This window comes from Maniola jurtina, chromosome 18 (assembly GCF_905333055.1).
Source record: "Maniola jurtina chromosome 18, ilManJurt1.1, whole genome shotgun sequence".
Taxonomy (NCBI): Eukaryota; Metazoa; Arthropoda; class Insecta; order Lepidoptera; family Nymphalidae; genus Maniola; species Maniola jurtina.
The window spans coordinates 1,692,048-1,715,091 of record NC_060046.1 but is presented as its reverse complement, the minus strand read 5'-3'; the positions used below and the strand labels follow the sequence as shown (position 1 = coordinate 1,715,091).

At 36.6% G+C, this 23,044-nt stretch overlaps 1 protein-coding gene across 1 annotated transcript in view; it reads left to right on the top strand.

Annotated features, from left to right (window-relative positions):
• LOC123874325 (RNA-binding protein MEX3B) overlaps window positions 1–23,044 on the top strand; it is a 99,989-nt gene that overhangs the window by 19,622 nt on the left and 57,323 nt on the right. The window lies entirely within an intron of this gene.

The following is a 23,044-nucleotide window of genomic DNA, read 5'->3' as shown; positions in this document are numbered from 1 at the left end:
ACTAGACATAAAATCATAACTATAAAATACCTATCGTGGCATGATTGATTTATTCTGTGAATTTATTATTTCATGTAGTATATTTTATTACCCATTATATATTATGATGACGTTGAATTTCTCGGCGTTAATCGGGAGGTAATTAATTTAAGTAGGTACTTGTTGTTTTATAGTGTCAGTAAAATCACATACATCTTATTGATAGATATTGTCAGTGTCGATAAATTATGTCATTCGATAAACAACTATGTAAAGGTGGTAGCAATCGAAAAGCGGTATTTTCGACAGTTTTGTCCAACTCTTACATAACTTTTTACGCTGAAAATCGAAATTAATAAATAATCAAATCTATCCGTAATATGTCAATAAGTTACTTAGCTACTTTTTTAATTGTCAAAAAATACCACAATAATATCATGGAATTTTTGAAAAGTATCAAGGTTGCTGAGTAACCTATCGACAGATTGGTTCAAACCTCCACCCGTTGGACTATTGTCATACCTACTCCTACCACTTGAGCTTTATGCTTAATTGGAGGGGAATGGAGAATATTAGTCATGATTTGGGATTTGGGAGTATAAGATAAGGCTAGCTTTAAATTTTAGTGTAATATCTGCAATAAATAAGAAAGAAAATTTTCTTTTTACAGTTAAACGAAAAATTGATTAGGTACTTAAAATCATTCTAAAAATCAGAACTTTTTATGAAAAATTTCCAAACCAATGGTTTTAACTCAAACAGACATACCTTTAACATTTCAAAAGATCTCGTGAAAGTGCATTTGAATATGGAATATTTTAAGTTCATAACTGATGAAAAATGTGGGAAAAAACCATCTGTGAGAATTGAACGCCTTTTACTGTAACGGAAGCTAACATGAGTTGAAAAGTTGAGTGATGGGGATACGTCGTACACGCAGACGAGGAATACATAAATGTAAGGTAGGTAGGTATGTATATCTACATGTGTAAAGTTTACGAAAGTCTTGAGGCCACACGACCGACGCGACGCTGCGTAGACATCTGCCGCTCGCACCTGCCGCGGCGGCCGCGCCGCTCCAGTCCAAACTCCAGTTTTTACAAACGCGATCACGCCGCCTGATAACTCATGCTGCCTTTGTACCTTTTTAAAATATTTTCAACGTAACTCATATCTCAGAAAGGTACACGCATGCGCGTCTCGTCTCACAATAACATAACTTAAACAGCCTCAATACAAGTTCAATACCTATTTTAAAGCAGTTTACGTTGCAATTGACACTGAGGCACCGAGCTTATTCCGAAACAATAGGTAGGTACCTATACATGTTATTACGATGGGAATTTACTACAACTTAGATTACGACAACACAATATTACCTAAAAGGAAGCACACTTTACGCCTATATCATATTATACATACTTATCCATAATTAAGACTTGTATGTAGTAACTGAAAAATCTTCTCTTCTTTCTCTGTTCAAGTTGAGTTAATAAAATATATAGGCAATAAATGCCTATGCATATTATACATCGATGATATTATATTATTATTGACCCTGCCTATCTCGTTCTTGCTAAAGCGTAATTGGACGACATCCGCTGCTAACTTCACTCACTACTTCGTTACGTAAGTGAAGTTAGCAGGTGTCAAGTCAAACCGTGCCTATTAGCCTTTGCTATTAGCAGTTTAGGTAGTGTGCAATTGAGATTCGTAAGAGCACAGCCTTAATATGTCAACTATTTAGCTCGCTCTTCACTCGCGTCAGAGTGGACAAGAGTGAGGGAACCCTTGATTATATAGAGGAGAGCCATGGTTTTGCTTATTCTGAGGAGGGAACTCTCGGTTTCATTCTGAATCGATGATATGTCAAATATTACGCTATGGTGACGTAAAATCATAGAAAAATAGGGCTACATTGGGGCTACCTACGTCAAATTTACCTACGTCACACTTTGACGCCTACCAGTGACGTCGAAGCCTCAACGTCTTAGCACTTCCCTAACTAACTGTCGTGAACGGTGCTCATGTGCAAGTAAAAGGCTATCTAAAAGCTTAGTAATGGTATCTTGGATAGTAGTTAAGTTTATATTCCGGGCGTCAACCCTAAACAAAGTATAAAACGATAGTATCGGAGGGCTGGCGGTGGCGAGTGGCGAAGTGAAGCGCAAGAAAGCGAGAGCCGTAGAGCGGCATTCCTGGGTAATAGTCCTAAGAATCGGCCCGGCGCGACGCATGGGCCACATCGATCCTTTTGCGACAGGACATTTCGTTTTAGGGCGAAGAACACTGATATTTAATCGTTATTTATAATAGAGACGACAAAGCTCAAACCCCCTTAAGACAATAGTCAAATCAGCAACTTTTTATCAAACGTCAAAACGCTCGCTTAGCAAGGGAAGCTCCCTTGAATGATATTAAATGCATAGATGTGACGTTTTAAACATTTGGCGTACTTTTTTAGTTATTTTAAAATAGCAACTTAAAACTAACAGCGGGCGTGGATGTTACAAATCTTGGAAGGTCCTTTATTTAATAATTTTGTGTATAATTTGTTTTTGACACAGGCACCGTCCCAATTGTGCCACCTACAACAGTACCATATACTAGCACAGGTTTAAAACTTAGGATAATTCTTCAACATCACCATTTTAACCACTAGTGTATACTGGAAAATATCTTAAGTTACTTACTTTTGCTCTAGTAAATTGAAATTGAGGGACGTGTGACCTAGTTGCGAGAGTGAAATAATTAAATATTATCAGTCGATTGCGCTTTCAAGTTGCAACATTAACCTAATTCGGTACCTGGATGAGTACCGCCTTCATAATCATCATGAACAACCCAGCGCCGGCTCACTACTGAGCACGGGTCTCCTCTCAGAATGAGAAGGGTTTGGTCTATCACGTTAGTCAAGTGCGGATTGACAGGCTGTACACATCTTTGAGAACAATGGCATGCAGGTTTCCTCACGATGTTTTCTTCGCTGCTAAGCACTTGCTTAAAACACACTAGTTGATGCCCGCGACTTCATTCGCGTGGATATAGTTTGAAATCCCGTTGGAACTTTTTAATTTTCTGGGATGAAAAGTGTAAGATGTGTTAATCCAGGTTATTATCTAATTTCCAATCAAAATTTCAGCCAAATCCGTCCAGTCGTTTTTGCGTGAAAGAGTAACAAACATACACACATATACATACAAACTTTCGCCTTTATAATATTAGTGTGATATAACTCCAAATTACCTAGAGGCTAGACCCCCCAACTGCCGAAGTGTTAACCACTCTACTAGGGTATCACCGCGCAGAGAAAGTTATTCAAAAGCTATTTCCACTCTACCCTATGAGCGAATCTCTTGGTCGTAGGCATCATCTCATCTCCAGACGTATTAGTTTTTCGGAATGCGAAGGCACACGATCGCCGCCGGCACTTCAATTACAGATCTCGAATAAATTGGGCACTCGAGCTTTTTCTTATTATTAAAGTTAATCTGTATGGCAAAAATGTTCCCTGATTTCGGAAAAATTTAATCACAAAATAAACTGACTAACTAACTAAGGGATGGACAGGGTTTAGTTACCTGGAGTTAAAAGAGCTTACTTTAGATTGAGAAGCTTTTCGTATGATGACTGCCAAACATAGGCTCCAAGAAGACACGCGATCATGATGATGATCATGCCACACGTACCCTCTAAAAGACACTCTGTGTAGGTTTCACTCCGGGCATCCTTAGATGGTTTCTGTAGTCTGTATAATGTACAGAAAATTTTCGCAATGGAATTTTCGTAAAAGAAAATTTTTAAACAAAGGCGCAGCAAAGAACCAGGACTACAAATTATGTGGGTTTACTTTCACTCACGTACAGTAGGAAGGTTCTTTACGAAACATCAAAAACAATATGGCCGCGAACAAAGGTGCGTTAAACAATTCCGGAGCAAAAACGAGATCGGCTAAATGCTTGGAATAAAGGATTAAGAAAAAACAACCCATTTCCTCGAAGCGTTGACCGCTTTGCCAATTATAATAAAATCGTCCAATACCGCCAGCGGAGGTTAGGCGTTTTAGCGTACCTGCACTGAAGCCTGAAGCCTTGGTAAAACACAACGCGTGACGGTAACGACGTATGACGGCAGGAATCTAGGTATCTTTCCCTCCTAAATCTGTTCTTTCCGTGCTGCTGTTGTCACGCGTCGCGATTGTCGCGCTTTGCAGAGTAATGTGCTTCATACAATTCTGCAAAATGTTTTTCCTCCAATTACAGTAACTTAGCTAAGTTCTAGAAACTGCTTTCGGGATGTTCAGTGATGATGACGAATGAGTTCAGTGTGGCATCTTTCTACTTCTGCTGTCACGCGTCAGTTCGTTATTCAGTTCTTCCTGATAAAATACAAAGCAGGGGCATCTTGCAAGTTGTAACACATCCGATAACGCCGCGCGTTTTGCCTTACCAGGTCTTTAATAATGGCCAATCGAGATTAGGCTGATATGACGGTAAACACGACAAAAATTAAGCTCGCGAATAATTTTACGATCCAAATTAGCCGCCTCCAAGATATACCCTGGAATTTTTATTGATGATTTCGGACTGTTTTATAGGCAGTTGACAGCTGGTATATTAACAGACTTTATAAAAAAGAAGGTTCTCAAATCGAATGTACCTCCATATAGTTTTTACCATTAGTATATTTTCCAACGTAAATGGAACTTTAGGCAAAGATTTATAGATTTATTGAAAGTTTTAGGGGATACAAGAGAAGATCTCTAGTAATTTCTACTCCTTGCAAATCAATCGCCATCACTATCATAGTATCAATGCAACAGTTTAGAGAATATTATTATTTAATCATTTATTAATTTGTATTGTTTTTTTAATAATAAAAATTAATAATTTTAATTATTTATTAAAATTAAATTAAATGAAAACCTAAATTCTATAGGTTTTTAATTAAAAAAAAATGGCGACTTTCTAGAATTTTCTGGAATAAAAAGTAGCCTATATCCGCCTCCGGAATGCTATTTCTGTATATCAAAATCGGTTAAAAGGACACGCCGTGAAAATGTAACAAGCAGACAGGCACGCTTTCGCAATCATAATGTAGGATGGATAAAGATTCTAAACATGTAGTCGGTGAATAAAAAAATATTTAGAAATTAATTAACATAGAGGTTTTAAATTATTCTATAATTTGCTTATCAGTGTTGACAAAGCGCGGGAGTGCCCCGCAATTAGGGGCAAAACGGGGGTTAATGTACAACCGGGAGGCCCGGAGGGAACCGCCAGCTGGCTGTCACTCGCCACTGAACACTATTCACATGGAAAATTTATGCGTTCTCACTCCCAGGCGCCATCGTGGGTACAACATCCATAGTCCATACTAGTATTTATAAATGCTAAAATGTGTCTGCATCTCTCCAGGACTTTAACTGTATGATTGTTGTTGTTGTTCTTGAACTGTATGATATAAAAATATATATGTATATAGCAAAAAAAAATTCGGAGACTCCATTTTGTTTGATGTAACATCCATCAGGTCAGTTTTTTTTCGGATAAAATGTAGCCCTTGTCACCCGGAACTATACCATCGAATCAATTGGCACCTCATACATCAAAATCGGCCCAGTACTTTAGACGATACGGTGGAACACACAAAATCTGATGCAAAATATGGATACAAACATACATACATACATACATACATATACTGCTAAAATCATAAGTCATAACCCTTCCTTTTGGTTTTGCCGTACCCGGGTAAAAAGAAACACTCATCCGCATTTCTGATATTGGTAGCGATGCTTAGAGAATATAATAAATGTAATTATATATTTATGGAGATCGCAGCTGAATTACATTTTGGTATTTGAGAAAACATTTAATTAAGGCGACGACGACAAACCTCACAATAAATCACGCTTTTTAATTTAGGAGAACGGACTTCGCAAGGCATAATACAACAAAGGCAATAAACATGCTATCGATATTTTAGGTATGGACGGCCAATCTTTAAAATGCCGACGCAAAAATTAATTTCTTACGTGGAATTGTCGTCTTTTGTAGGGCATCGATACTTCTGGTTTTACTCGGACTAGTCCGTTTTCATAGAATCCATTTTTTTACAATTTTAATTAAAAAAAATTAGTAGTTGGCAGTCAGTGGGGACTGAAGTGAAAACTTGAAACAACAGTAGGGTTTTATTGGATTTTCAAATTGATTGTAGTATTAAATATAATAATTTATAAATTAAAACCTTAGTTTTACATTTATACGCATTCTGAGCTCTATTAACGTGGGCATGTCGGTGACGCGAATTTTCTAAATAGGGTCATCAGTTCCGGTGATTACTACATTACATCCTTACTTACAAACATTACTTCTTTATACTATTAGTGTAAGTAAGTATAAAAAATGTTTTTTTTTTTTAATTCTATTTTACTTGTCAACAATAAGTCCTATCCAATAAGATGCACAAATTTTTTGCGTCATGCTAAAATTAAGTAAATTTTAACATATTAATTTCTTTTAATGGATCACTAAGCAGATGTATAATATTTATATGAGGGTGAACATTATGTCCCAGGGTGCCATTAATTGCATGCTATCCGAAAATCCGATTACAATCCGATATATCATGACCCCATTTATGTAACCTAGTGCCTTAGTCATAGTGAAGCATACATAAATCATAGGTCCGAATATATTTGTCGGCAAAGTTCATAGTTGGCGGCTTTTGAACTCGGCGCGACCGGCATATCTTAAAGCCATTTATTTTCACATAAAAATCGAACTCGAACAAAACGTTAATTCATTTAGATGTTATCGTTTTAAGACGAAATACTAATAACGTCATGCCTATACGAATATGGAGAGAAAAAATGTAACAGATTTCGTCAGCATGAATGTTATAAAAGGTTCATTGTTCTGAAGTGCCGATTATAAATGTCGCGTTGGTGCCTTAATTGGGCTTTTAATAATACTAAGTAACGCTTTAATAACATACCTCCTTTTAGCATAACACCTCATCATTTTATCAACAATTTAGTTTTAATAATAAACTAACGTCCTTGATATGAATTGAAAGTTTGGATTAAAAAAATCCTGTCTTTTTTTGTGAAATTTGCGAAAATTGCCAAATCCTTATTAAGTAATATAATTAGGGTTCCGTAATAAAACTAATCCTTATAGTTTAGTCTAGTCCGTCTGCCTGCTTTTAAAAATAAACTAAAGGCTGTAAAGTTGAAATTTCTCAGTTATAGAAACCTGTTACAGCTACGCAGAGGTATATTTCAATTTTGTAAAAGAATTTAAAGATTTATAATTTCTGAACATGAAAAGCGAGGGCCGAAAAAAGATTTGGTTTAGGTACCCCGAGGGGATAAACCAAAATTTTTTTTCGGCACTCTGACACCTCGTGAAATCAATAAAAATCGTATTTTAAAATCATCATGAGGTTTCTTAGACAGATTTTGGAAAATAACTACTTACCGTTTGCGAAATAATGACCGTCAAGTTTTAGCAACTCGCATTAAAGATTAGGGAACCCTATCTAAAGCGTGTACCGTCTCGCACTTGACCAGATTTTAATTCCTTTCCAAAAAATTACAGGTAGTCTATTAATAATAGAATTTTATTTATATTTATTTACTTATTCTTTTTTGGTACACCAACAGCAAGTTCACAAAGAATTTGAATTAAAAATAATACATAGTAGCCTTTTCTGTGTGACACGCCACTTATTACGCAAGTATTGTAGCGCAAACTTTACATATAAATAAGAATGACCGATCACATACTCGTATTATTAGTGCAACACAATAATTTCAAGAAATATAGCTCCGAAGAACAATAAAATTTTTAATGATATAATTTTAATTTTAATGATAATTTTAATGATCAGTTCATTGCCGAACTATCGGAGGATTTCGCGGATCTTGTTCCTACCTAGAGATCAAAGCCGCCGAACGCTTGACATATTTTGAAACCTCACACAGATTATATTAATATATGCACATGGATGACTTACCGCTCGCCGGTGGCCTGTTTTATTATTTTTTAGGGTTCCGTACCTCAAAAGGAAAAAGGAGCCTTAAAGGATCACTTCATTGTTTGTCAAGAAAAATCTACAGGGTACTTCCCGTTGACCTAGAATTATGAAAGGCAGGTAGACAGGTCTTAAAGCACAAGTAAACGAAAAAATCCGAAAACCGTGAATTTGTGGTTACATCACAAAAAAAAAATTGTGTACACGAACGTAATTAGTTTATTAAACCACGTATAGGTAATCGTAGCGCCGTCCGTGTTGCACATAAAAGTGTTAAACTATCTTGTACGATGGTACGGAATCCTTCGTGTCCGGCTCGCACTTGACCGGTTTTTTTATTTAGCAATGTTACTTGTAAGTCACATTGCCTCGGTGGTCGCGGTGGTCCCAATTTACCTGTGATCAAGTTTAATGTCGATTTTATGCTCTTTGAATGCGCCAATTAAAAAAACAAATATTACACACTGTTAAAGTCATGATATAATTTAGGACTACTTCACTTGTACAAGTCTTTGATATTACGCCGACTCAAATTACCTAGAAATAATTAATTAACGCTAAAAATTTAAATACATTGAGTCCGCTTTCCTATATATATCTTGCTGCAATCTTTGCCCGGTCCTGAACATTCGATTTTTCGAGTCTATTGGCTCCTATGATTGGCTCTCAGGTTGAAATCTATAGAGCGCACTTTGACTTTGCTTAGACTTAAGTTTCAGGAGACAGACTTATGCCAGCGGTATAACGCTGTCTCGTTTTAACAGTGTCTTAAGTCTGAGAAAAGTCAAAGTGCGCTTTATAGATCTCAGCCTTAGGCACATCAGGTCTGCGCTCGAAACACGCATCCATCCAGCGCTTTCTTCGGCGGCCTTTAGCTCTTCCTCTTCCGGTGAGATTGAGACATCTGTTGCCAACGTAACTTCGTGGTTTCTGTGCTTATCCTATGGGAATTTCGAAAAGTCCGGCCTTATTCCTCGTTTTCATTATAAAAGAAACCTCTGGGTTATATATGAGTTAATGTAGTTCTATAATTAATATTTTTTGGAGTCGGTGCTAATGTGGAGTCACAAACAATATGAAGAATAGACGGTTCTTGCGGCTAATTGGCACGGGCTCCAAAAAAATGTCTACGTTAACTCTTGTATACAAAATGTATACGGTAATAAATTAAATTATTTTTTACTTTTAAGTTTTAAGTGTTGGTGGTTCTTGAAATCGGTTTTTTTTTCTGAAAATTTTAATAAATTTAGATCTATAGATTTCCAACTTGATCTTCGTTCAGTTATTATCACACAAATTGAATATACTTGCCCGTATATATGAAACGTTTAGAGCTTTATTAGTTGGGCCGCTTATACAATTTACATGTACGAAAGCGTGCAGACGTTAGCCCGTTATTGTGCGAGATGGCGTCATCCGTATAATTTATCATTTCAAACGAATCGGTAATTCGTTTCTGATCCACCCATAATCGAAATAACCTTAAACTAATTTAAAACTACGGATGAATGTTCTTTACAGCTTATATTTAGGGTTACCCTAACAATATCTATTATTTATTTAACTTACACTAGAGAACCAGTTACACTATTAATTTTTGAATTTAATTTTATTAATTGTTAAAATGAAATTTCATACTTGCGTTATTTTTTAACCAACTCTCAAAAAGATACTCACTTTATTTTTATTCCGAAGTTTTTATATTTTACTCTCATATTTTCTTTATTATTTATAATTAGTATTCTCACTATAAACACTAGTTCTCATATATTGTCATGTAGTAAGTAAAAAATCAGAGCTTTTAATCAATGGTATAACAACTCGGTAACTTTTAACACTGACAAAATATGACGGCTTCAAAACAGCTGCTCGGTTTGTCGGTTATTTTCGCAGGAAGTAACGTGATGATGAACTTTTATCTAAAACTAGCCGATGCCCGCGACTTCACCCGCGTAGATTTAGGTTTTTTGAAATCCCGTGGGAACTCTGATTTTCCGCGATAAAAAGTAGGCTATGTGCTAATCCAGGATATTATCTATCTCCATTTCCAGCCAAATCCGTCTAGTAGATTTGCGTGAAGGAGTAACAAACATACGCACACACACACATACACACAAACTTTCGCCTTTATAATATTTGTATGATAAGTTTTGAGTAACTCTCAAGTCGCGCGTCAAGAAATTTTGATTAAAAAAGTAAAGCAGTGAAGTGGGAAATGCCCGGGAAAAAGCACGCATATGGTGACCCTATTATGCACCGATCAAGCGGTCACGTGGCTTTGGAATAATTGTTTACGGTTCGATTGGACGCATATTGGTCGCACCCTCTACAGTGCTGCCATCCTAATTGCTCATCGCACATTACACCTTGAAAGCAACGGATTTTCAGCGCTGAAAATTGAACCTGAAAATGAGCCTGAAAAATTCAAATAGCATCTGTATCCTGAGTAAATGCCAAGGTAGAAATGTGACAGATGCAAAATCACGTTTTTGGGTCCCAGAGTACTAGAATTAATCTAATATTCGCTCCAGAAATCGTTGGCAGATCGCCTCACTACTTCCCCTTTTCGGATCTTGCTCTTCATATTCAGGAGGGACCCTTAATTTTTTATATTCCTCTGTGTAACGGGTTTCTGTAATTGTGTTTTTCAACTTTGCAGTCCTTATATTGTGTAGTTTATTTTCAAAATAGCTGTAACATAGTAAGTCGGAGCGGGTGAAACTATAAAGGTTAATCGTATTACTTCGGAAACCTGAAATGGGTGTGAGTGATAAAATGGTAATCCGTTTGTGTTTCCAAACTTGTTAATCTAGTTATCAAAGCTTGTACGGGAAACTTAGTTTCCTTTGTGATACGGGATCACAACGGAAAACATAAACACAAAGGAAAAATTAAGGGAGGTGGTCGAATGTGCGATCGTCTTACAGCGGTCAATTCCCAGTGCATTGCACTCTGTTACCAAATAACTTAATGTGTTCGTCATTCGAGACAACTTTTTGTTATGTTTTGCTTTTGCAACAATTAAATGTGCATTTTCGTACCGTCCTCAAAGTTATTATGATAAGTAGCTAATTAATTTTAAATCGGCTCTTTTATGGCGCATGTATTTATTATATTTGTTATAATAAAATGTCTAAGCGAATAATAATAGGATATGGTTTTTGGGGAAACTAATTGGTTTGATAAAACGATAAAATAATACTTAGCACTTCATAGAGTCGGACTTGCTGAAGAGTTCCGTATAACAGAGCCCGAGGGTCAATTGCGCTAAAGTGACAGCTACAGCCTGACAATTGCAATCAAGTCTGATTGGCTGATACTCACTTGCTATTGGCTAAAATGGATTATTGCCTAACCTACCAACCTAAAATCAGCCTACTTTTAACATAGATTTGACAGGTCTACAAGTAATGTTTTTCTGATCCAGAGGGAATTTTATGAATAAGATCGCACTATTTTTAATCCTGTCAATATAATTTAGTTTAATAGATTGTGTGCAGCCAATCCGACTTAAAAACTTTATAATTTTAACAATAAGCCCGTTTTATTTTGAAAACCTTTTGTAGTAAACTAGAAAACAAAGTGATCCTATAAGGCCTCCGTTTTTCCTTTTGAGGTACGGAACCCTAATAATAATCAAGTAAGCAAAAAATCAAGAAAATAAATAGCTATGTAGGTTGCAACTCTTTATTTGTCACGCAGGCAGGCAGTAAGCACAGGTATTTTTCCCCTCTCCGGAAGGACAAAGTTGTCAACCGTTAGCAAGTAGGTACCTACCTACTTACTTATTTTATTCAATGACTTTATTTATGACTATATAATATACTAAGTATATGATTGGTATGAGATATAGAAATCCCAACAGCATCTTTGTCACGTTATAACTTCCACCTACTTATAACTACAGCGATCATACTTGTTTGCTACGGGTGACTTCTATAGAACGTCCACGGGTGACTCCGGTGACCTAAAGACGACCTATCGCAAAAAATAAAGCTTCCCATTCACGACCGGGCCTTGAACTAGTTAAACTGGGCGGGAGCAAGTCAGCCAGACATGGCAACACCGGCGGGTAACAAAAACAGACCGTTTCGCCGTATTAGCCCAGACGTATCATTATCTTATTATTTTAACATGGCCACTATTGTTTAAACGCGCGGCGATGTCCGGATATTAATTTAACGTGAACTATATTAACTTTTAATTTACAATTTGATTTTGTAAGTAAGTTTATTTATTTTTATAGTCTGTAAATATATTACATCTCTTTTGGTTTTTTTTATATGTATTCTATTTTATGCACGGGCGTGAGAGCAAGTGAGATAGGATAATAATAGTTCAATTCAAATTTCTTTATTGCGAATGGGTTAAACAGTGGAGAAGTTACAAAAACAAAAAGGGTACGGCCAAATTCTGCCTATTAGCATGCAATATGTTATGATATAACAATTTGTATAATACATGGTTTGATAAAATTAGTCACATTTAGCGATGAAGGAAAACATCTTGACTCGTGAGGAAACCTGCATGACTGAGAGTTCTCCTTAATGCTCACAAAAAGGTTTGTAGTCTATCACTTGCCCAGCGTGATGGGCTACGGCCATTTTCGTTCTATGGGTTGGTTGTGATGGGTTGATTGTAAGTGTTTTAGCATGACTTTTGTTTCAAACCCATTAGATAGATATTCCTAGAATCTAGTTATCGATACCTTTTCGAATTGACTAACTGGCGGAAATATAATTTTCGAACAGTTCGTGTTGCCATTAGATGTGGATGGATGGGTGCCTCAAAAAAATCAGAGCTACTCAGCGGGCGAGGGTATATGCTCGGAGTTTCTCTACTTGATCAAATCAGAAATCAGGAGATCCGTAGAAGAATCAGTAGTAGCAGGGCACAGTTCGAAAAACCGATGGGCATGGGGATCTCAAACTGCTAAAATTTCAACCACGCACTGGAAAGCGTAGCGTTAGCAGAACCCTCTAATTAGACGGACGACAAAAATTGAAAATTTTGTTAAAAACAGATCATATGAATTTTAAAAATAAAGCTCACAGTTTCAAAACCTCGACTTTTTAAAATAATAAATTAAATTTATAAATTGAAATATTGAAAAGTTAATTATTATGGCTAGTAAAATATCTTTCGTAGGACCTAAAGCTCATATTCATTATCCGACAAGCTCGCGACAAAATAGTGTATAGGCGGGTTTTTTGCAGCTCTAGCGTCTAGATGGGATTGACATGTGCTAGTAATTGAGCACCGTTGCCAATTGCCATTTGCAACACTGAAGCTGCGACTGTTTGCTAGATTGCTGCTAAGGGCAAAAAAATATAATGATGGAAATTTTTGCCGCAGGCTATGCAATCATGATGTTGATTTTATTGCTTTAGAGCCAGATGTATGCATCTTTGATAAGTCGCGCTTTAATAAAAATGCATTTGTAATTGCCAGAACACTATAGCTAGGTGTAAATATAGCTATTCATCATTTTGATAGCCAGTATGCACCTTGTTGACATGACATTTTTAACAGGGCTCTCTCCGTCACTCGCTTCTGCTCGCTTCATACAATCGTAGTTCCAATTTCATTTGAATATTAAGCAACCAAAGTCCATGAAATTTTGCAGACATGTTCTAGAAACTAATATCTGTGTCTGTGGTGTTTTAGATTTTTCTAAAAATATGTAGTTTTAAAATTACAGGGGTTCAAAGATTTGTATGAAAATTATTAAGACCGCGTAACTTTGAAACCGAATATTTTAACAGAAATCTGGAAAACCACAGACATAGATATTAGTTTCTAGAACATATCTACAAAATTTCATGGTCTTTGGTTGCTTAGTATTCAAATGAAATTGGAACTACGATTGTATGAAACGAGTGACGGAGAGAGCCCTCTTAGCGGTAATTCTTGGGTTTTACATCCATTTTCGGATTTAATATTTGGATTTTGGACCCACTTTACTACTAACTTCACTTTACTATTCTTGTGATTATTGTAATAAAATTCGAAATACATAACAAACACAAGATAGGCAGCGACGCTTTGTTAGTGAACAGACTTTACAATTGATTTAGCACTCATGTAAAAGGTTCTTAACATTAACCGAGTTCAAGTCTCGGGAATATATCTCATTTTTTCCTCGGTTGCGTCATAACTGCATATTTTGTGCAGGGGTCACACACGAACCGTTTGATGGAGGTCCGTAATGACCCCGAATCATAATCTTCACTCGGACGGAGCAAAAAATATCGATATTAATCTTAATCTTCCGTTACCGCAAATATTACTGACCCAACTTCTTTTGTTATAATACCTTGGTTATTATTGACCACTGTGCAGCTAATCTACAGTGCGAAAACCTCTAAATATTACGGGATTTAGATACCCACATTGTAGTTTCATAAAAGCGCTGGGTTTGTTCAAAATTAAAAACCAAAATCTATTTATTTGTTGAATTAGTTAGGCAAATAAGGGAATGGTACAATTTTTTATAAGGAACACTATTTCAAGGCTATGCGTACCTACGCATATAATATAACGGACATAGGCATAACCTTAAAAACTCGAAACAAATTAAAAAATTTAAGTGGAGATCAAACTTATTTAATCATAAGAATCCTTAATTAGTAACGAACATTGGCTGTCACTATTTTGGACCTCAATGTATGTTTTCAAATCAACTTAGTTTATGTCTTCGGTGATCGGTCAAAGGGTAAAGTTGTCGACAGTTAGCGTCGCAAAATAATAGGCTGACTGACTCCTTCGTTACGTTGGTTTCCTTGAAAACTTGCACACGTAAAAAATGCGAGTTCGTTGGACAGTGGCCACACCGTCCCCCTGCGAGCGAACTCCTGCAAGAAAATATGCTCGTTTCGAGTAATTTCTGTACTGTATGCTCACTAAACTGTGATCAGGCATAACCTACAGACGAAATTTAGCAATAAATCATCGCACCTTTATTTAATTTCGGCACCAATTTGCCAATCAATAAACCTCTAACGATATAGGGTAAACCAACTGATAGACATTGTATCCGTTTTTATGTGTATTGTATATTATAATAAATAAGTAGTTATTTGTACAGTATAATGATAGGTTTGGTGATTGCCTCTCAGCGGAATTGTAATTATGAATCATAAAGACCACGGCGGTTTCGGATCGCGGAAAAAACTGCCAAAAGCTAATCTGTTCACAGCAATTAACCTATCAAGCTCCATGTATTAATGTAGTGTTGAAGGTCGTATGTAATAAATGGCTTGCTAATGCCGGTGTCTAACCAAATAATTATATTGATCTCTTTACAGACTCATTAAAAATAGCTCCAATTACATTTGAAATTAACACTGTAATTTACTAGTTATTATATTTGAAGTTGTTAAACAATCCGTACTGTTATTATTATTTGTTAATGTATTTAAAAAAAGGAAACTGATTTTTAATTTTGTTATATGTTACGTACTATTCACGGTAAACTAAACCATAACTGGTTTACTAAACTATTGCACGCACATCTACATCTCAACAGGACTGATTGAGACGAAACTTCCACAAATCGAAAGCTTTTAGTCAAACTTTAGTACTGGTCAAAGTTTGATCAAAATCGGAGTGCTAAAATCTAAGATTGTACTAATACACATAGATTAAAGAACACTTGATAAAATTGCGTGATGGAATTTGTAATTTGTCCGTTCATTCCAGTTATTGAATACCCCATCCATTTTTACAAAATTGCCACCGAACAAAAGTTATTACATCGTTGAAGAAAATGAGTGTTTTCACATGCTTTCAATGCATTTAATAAATAACCAAGCTGGGAATGCTGGGATACAGTGATATTACATGCAGATATTATGGAAGAGATTTACTCTTGAAAAGGGTTAATTAGAGTTTCGTGCCGTACAAAGAGGACAAAGAAAAATTTACTTTAACATTTTAGACCAGAAACTCACTCAATACAAAACCTCATTTAAGTAGCATTATTTTCCTTTTAACAGTTGTTATTATTATTCATTTATTCACTCCACAATGATATAGGATACCAGATAAGTGACCATGTTACAAGTACCCACCAGGAGGACAAAAACAAGAAACAAATCACTTCGTATCAGTTGGACAAGTGCATAGACAAACCAGATCCAGGCTCCCACACATCCACGGCTTCCCTAGTTTGCGGTGGAGGCTGATAGACCGCTTCATTTGACACCACCTACACGGTTATGCGGTCCTCGTATCAGATAGTTCTAGGGATACGTGGGCAGGTGTGAAATCCATGCGCTCCGTTTGTTATTTCGTGACGAACATCCATCCAATTTCATGCCAGAAAGTTTGTGCTGTCTCAGTTGCACAGCCTATAGAAGACTCTTACATCAAAGCTTTTACTGAACAAAACGAGTCATACGCTGCCTGCATTTACATTGTATATTTCATTGTTTCTGGCAAAGTGAAATCACATCCCGTACTTTGCAATCACTTCCCCAGATGAAGCCGCAGGCGAGGCTAAAGCGAAATAAACATAACCTCGCGATCCGCGCATTACGTGCATCCGGCGAGCTTTCGTCCGGCGCGCGCCATTGTCCGCCGGATGTCTTGCGGTCGCACGCAATTTCACAACCTCTGCACTCATGCTAGCTTGGTAGGCATGATTCGTTTGCACGGCATGGCTACAAAAAAAAATTGGCAGGCAGGGGAGACTGCCAACAGAAGTGAATTAGCATGTTGGCGACGCAAACTTCAAAGTTTTACCCAAACCATAATCCACCCAACGCGCCTAATTGAAGTTTTCATTTCAAAAAACTTAAGTACTGAAATTGGATTTTTGTATTTTATGTAGGTACATGGCCCGCTTTTGTTTAACCGTATTAAAAAAAAGAGAGAGTGAAGGTGAGAAAAAAAGGAAGTAGATAAATAAATTAGGTTTTTAAACTTTTAAAGTGAACTTTGCTCTAAAATTAAAATGAAATAAGAATTTTCATGTTGTCCATTGAGACTACCTGAATATCATGTTAATTTATTAAATAAAATTTAACCTCGTGTCGAGAAATAAATCCACTTTATTTATTTTCCAACGTGATTATTAATTTCCACTCAAGTGAGTTGTAATAATATCCAATAAGATAAGTGCTTCAATAATTCATTGTGCAGGAGTCTACAAAGTGTACGTGCTACGTAGATACAGGACGTATTATCAAGGTCTGATATTTATAACCTGACCGCACGTTAGAGGTCAAATTCGAGCTTATACTTAAGGATTCTTAAGCTGATTTGGCTCACAATGGTACTAGGTGATTATGGCCTCTAGGCGCTCGAATAAACGAAAACAATGTGCGAATCAGTACGAATTCATTGGCCGCGGCGCCTGATTGCACCACATCAATCATCTCTGATGTTTCAATAACGTTACGGATTAGCCGAGATGGCAGAGGTGCAAACACTTTTTTGTCCCCGACCTACCCCGATGACGCTACAGACACGGCCTTCTATCTTATTTATGCACTTATAAATAAACTTTATCTCTTGTCTGCTCGTTTAACAATACTTATTGTGTACAAAATATATTGTAAATCATAACATTAACTTATAAAGATACTAGTAATATATAAAAGCTTATTTCATAAAAAAATGTGAAAAACTCTTGATTATTGAATTGGATTTATAACGTCTACATAATATTATTTTCTACTCTTTCGTATTAGATACTAGCTAACGCCCGCGACTTCGTCCGCGTAGATTTAGGTTTTCGAAATCCCGTGGGAACTCTTTGATTTTCCGGGATAAAAAGTAGCCTATGTGCTAATCCAGGATATTATCTATCTCCATTCTGAATTTCAGCCAAATCCGTCCAGTGGTTTTCGCGTGAAGGAGTAACAAACATACACACACACACACACACACACACACACACATACAAACTTTCGCCTTTATAATATTAGTGTGATGCTTTTAATAGAACTGGAAATAAACTTAGATGATATTAAAGAAAGAAATGTCAATAAAATTCATGTAATATAATATTATGAATGGGAAAGTGGGTCTGTATTTCTGTCTATCTCCTAGCCTATTGACGGCCCATCCTTTAAACCGAATTTGATGAAAGGCACCTTACATTTTGAGAACGCATGTTCGTTCTCGAATTGGGCCTGTGGGCCTACTTTATCCTGGAAAACCGAAAATTAGAGTAATTTCTGCGGGAAAATATTTTTATGTTATAAAAAAAAATTGTCGTTCATCGCCTTGTGACGTCGTTGATCGCCTTCCATACAATTTTTACACAATTATGTAAAAATTTCGAAAAATCTATTTTTTTTAAAATTATTAATTCTAGCCCCATCAACTACTGCTATACAACACATCACATCATTTTATTACAGTCTGAGATCCTATTAAATTCTGGAAGTATTATCTAGGATCCTAATATGTCTGTGGTTTCCCAGCTTTCTGTTAATTCGTTTAATTGATTATAATATTCAAATGAGAACCAAACTACGTTTGTAAGGAGCTGGTGACGGAGAGACCACTGTTAATCATGTTTACATAATGTTGATGGTTAATATTAATAATCGCAAGGCTCAAGAGGTTACATTCATTTCATTCGATCATTGACTTATTACTTCCCGAGCGGTTCAATATGTCATTTGATAGCAATGTTACTTACTGTACATGTATATCTTTCCTTTGTAATTATGTAGTAAGTTATATAAATGCTTAGTCATTTCAGTCAACCTGTGACATTTCATAGGCTTTCTCTAACGCTGCCGTTATTTATCTGAAAAGCCGTGAAGCGCAAGAAATATTTTTTTAGCTTTCGCCAAAAACATGTTTCTAAAAACGAATGTTACGTAGAACCGAACTAAACCCCTTGATCCATTTTAGCATTCATTTTTAGAAACATTAGTTTTTAAAAATTATCACGTTTTTTGCCAATAACTCAAAAAATTGCACCAACAGTTTTAAAGTTAAAAGATGACGGAATAAGCACCACCACACCATATATATTATTTAGATAAATGCTTTGAGTTTGAGTAAGAATTGGGTTATGCCAGTGACCTTGGTTCTCCTGCGGGTCTCTTCGTTTCGGATCTTGTCCCCTTACTTATTTACCCTCTTGTTAATATTAAGTTCCTACGTCATATTTATATACCAGAGCAGTTTATTTGTGTATTACAATAAACCTTTGTTTGATAGCTTAGTAACTTAATATAACCCAACGTTTTTCAGTCGCGACTAACGAGTCCCCGACGACCTCGAATTTAAATCAGAAAGGGCAAGAAAACCGAGCCCCACGAAACTGGATACGCGACCCTATCGCCCTTCGACTCTTTTTGCGTTTGAATGGATCTCTTGTAACGGTAACGGACTTCTTGTGAGAAGTGTGGCCAAGTTGTGACATCGCAAATCAGTATTGCGCTGGTTAAGTAACATTGTCCCAGGTCAGTACCTTGACTTAGAAGGTGTATTTGGCCTTTTCGTTTCCTCCGTTCCTTGGCAATACTGAGCGTTCTTATAAGACCCATAGTTAGCGACCATATCTCGAAACACGCACTGTCCGAAGACTTTGGTCTTCAAGCGATAAGGAATTTTCGTCAAACGACGAAAAGACAATATCTTGAAGCTTCCTAAACGCTTCCCAGTCGAGTTGGATTCGGTGACTAACCTCTTTCTAGAAATTGGATTGTGTGTCCTATATGTAAACCTACTCGCCTACCATTTCGAGTGCAGAACTTTTAACGATTACTGGGTGGAATCCTAAACTTAGCCGAGTGGAATGTGGAGATTTGGGAGCCACTGCATTATTATTCTAGGGAAACCCCTACCATTATGAGATTAATGGACGACCCTCATAAATGAGGAGTAACGGTAGCGGCGATGCAATGCACAGTTGTCATTTCGGCAACTAATAACCAGGAGATTATAATTTATAAGGCAGGCCGAGACCGCTTTTTACCTCGCCGTCGCCGACGTCTGGGAATCCGCAACAAAGAGCGGCCAGATTCCGTTTTGCATTCCGCGAGTATTCTCGTTAGGATGCCTGCGAATTCGATGTTTCCAAATCGAAATTTGCACTGAATCGATCCGGCAGAGGAGCCGTCCGCATGTATAATAGATGCCGCGACGTTTCCCACGCAAATCGGGCTATTCGGATTACTTATTATCAGTTATCCTTGAATCGATTCTCGACCTTTCAAGTTCCGGCGTCACGTCTCGGCAAAACAATCCGAAAGCTTTGATGACCTCTCTGAGACAGTGGAGCTTTTTTTTCTGACTAGCTTATGCCCGTGACTTCGTCCGCGTGGACTACAGATTCAAACCCCTATACTTACTTTAAAACCTTTGGGGGTAAAAAAAGCTTCAGCATTGAAGTGATTGAACGCTCATGACCCACTTCTAAAGTAATAAACCAACCCATCAAATTTCCTCGCAAGACTTTCGCGAACGCAGAATTCGATCGATTTTGGTCTTTTTCGTCTCCCCGCCACATCGGGTCCGTTGCATTCCCAGGTTTACGAGCATCTCGGCTGACCCGAAGGCTGACAGGGCGGTCGTAAAAGAGCTGATTTTATTTCTTATTGTTCGCCTTTCGCGAAATCTAATTGAAGTTGGCAGGGCTTACCCACCGGAGCCTTTACGCGTTTTTGGGGTTCCGTACCTCCAAAATATAAAAGGTACTTATAGGATCACTTCGTTGTCTGTCTGGCTGTCTGTTAAGACCCTTTTTCTCAGGAACGTGGAGGTATCATTAATGTGAAATACTGGGTATACAATCTCTTGGACCTGTGAAAATACCAAACTTCTAAGTCTACACAATCAAAAGATACTGCCGTTTATGCGGCATATTTTGACAGTCACAAGAGAACCAAAACCTATAGGACACTTCCCGTTTAGCTAGAATCATAAAATTTGGCAAGAAGCAAAGCCTCATAGCTCAATACATTATAAAAAAAAATTTAAATGTGTTTCAATTTTCAAAGTAAGATAACTATACCAAGTGTGGTATCATATGAAAGGGCTTTACCTGTACATTTTAAAACAGACTTTTATTTATTTTTATCCATAATAGTTTTTGATGTACCGTGCAAAATGTTAGAAAAAATACCCGAGTACGGAACCCTCAGTGCGCGAGTCTGATTTGCACTTGGCCGGTTTTAATTTTACTGCCTGCGTACCCTGAATCATTCCCCGCGAACGATAATGAACCTATCCAGAATTTGTTCATTACTTTTTATCACATATTAAAAGTTTAAACGGTTCGTGTGAAAATAATGTTTAGTGATGTTCGGTATCCCGCGTGGTGTTCGGTTTTCCGACTGTTGTGAGTTTTCATACACTCATCAAGGATCTTGGCGCACTTAGTCTTAGTACTCGCCAAATTTTTGGGTCAACGTGAACTGGAGGCTTTAATTCTCACATTCAGCAAGATGTCACGAATGTTTGACCGTCTGATTCATCAACTGAGCTGGAACCGTCGTCGTAGCTTTTTGTGCCATTGCTAAAGAATGGAGGAAAAATATTTTTTTCTTAAAACTTTTACATGTATTTTTTTTTAATTGACATTCACGTCGAGATAGTGGATGTTATATTTTTTCTTAGTTACGTTAGACAATTAGAATTATTACATATATAAAAGGAAAAGTTGACTTACTGATCTATCAACGCACAGCTCAAACTACTGGATGGATCGGGCTGAGGCATGCAGATAGCTATTATAACGTAAACATCCGCTAATAAATGATTTTTAAAAATTCATCCCTTAAGAGGGTAAAATAGAGGGTTGAAAGTGTAGTTCACGCGGACGAAGTCGTGGGTCTATAATATAATAACGGAAGAAATCGATTAACTTGCATATAAACAAACAGCTCGAACCCCAACCCTAGGTCTAAAAATCTGAGATTTTACACTACTTACAAAAAAAATTAAAAATTAAATTGGATCATTGAAAAACCTAAAATCCACGCGACAGTCGCGTGGTGTAACAGACAAATAATAAAATAATTACTAAAATGATATACATAGGTATTTAATTTTTAATGTTTTAAGTTTACCATATTTGTTCATACAAATTGTTGTCAATCGTAAAATAATTGGATTTGTACTTGTACCTACAGAAAAAATATCTACCTAGTCCGCAAATATTATAATGATTTAAGCTGTGTCAACTCGTTTTTTTGATTAATTCATACTTTTAGACCCGTTTTGGAGGCTGACTTCCTACCTTTTGTTGGAGCAAAAAACTATTTAAAAGTGGCCAATTATTGGTACGTGATTTCGAGCTAATTACAACTGGTACACGTTTATCGCCTTTATTTGGTTATACCGTAAGTCTAAGCACTTTTTGTGAGTCTGAGATCTTTTATTTTCTGAGCATAGATAAAGAAATAATGATAAAAACTACTACATCCCTTTTTATTATAAAATAAATCAGATTAATGCTTTGGTAATAGTAAAAGGGTCCCAATTATAATATGTAAAAAAAAAGTCTACATATAAGTATTTCATGAAATATTATTGTAAAAATCCGGTCTAGTGCGAGTCGGACTCGCACTTGTAGGGTTCCGTATCATTGTACCAAAAATAAATAAAACTTTTTAATTGTTTTGTGATGTAACCACAAATTCACGGTTTTCGAATTTATCAAATCAAATCAAATCAAATCATTTTTATTCAAGTAAACTTTTACAAGTGCTTTCGAATCGTCAAAATAATCTACCACTGGTTCGGAATGCTGTTCCTACCGAGAAGAACCTTCCCAGTATCCCTTTACTTACTTGTCCTATAAGATATTGCTACAAGCTTTTCATGACTAGGTCAACGGGAAGTACCCTAAAAGTTTTTTGACAGACACCACAGACAGACAGACAACGAAGTGACTCTATAAGATTTCCTTTTGAGGTACGGAACCTTAAAAATATACCACATTGTGCCCTTGCCGAATCGAGGTCCCATAACGACAGTCATTGAAATAATCCACTCTTTTGACATAACCAAATTACAATCATAATATGTAGAATAATAATTCTATATACGTTTA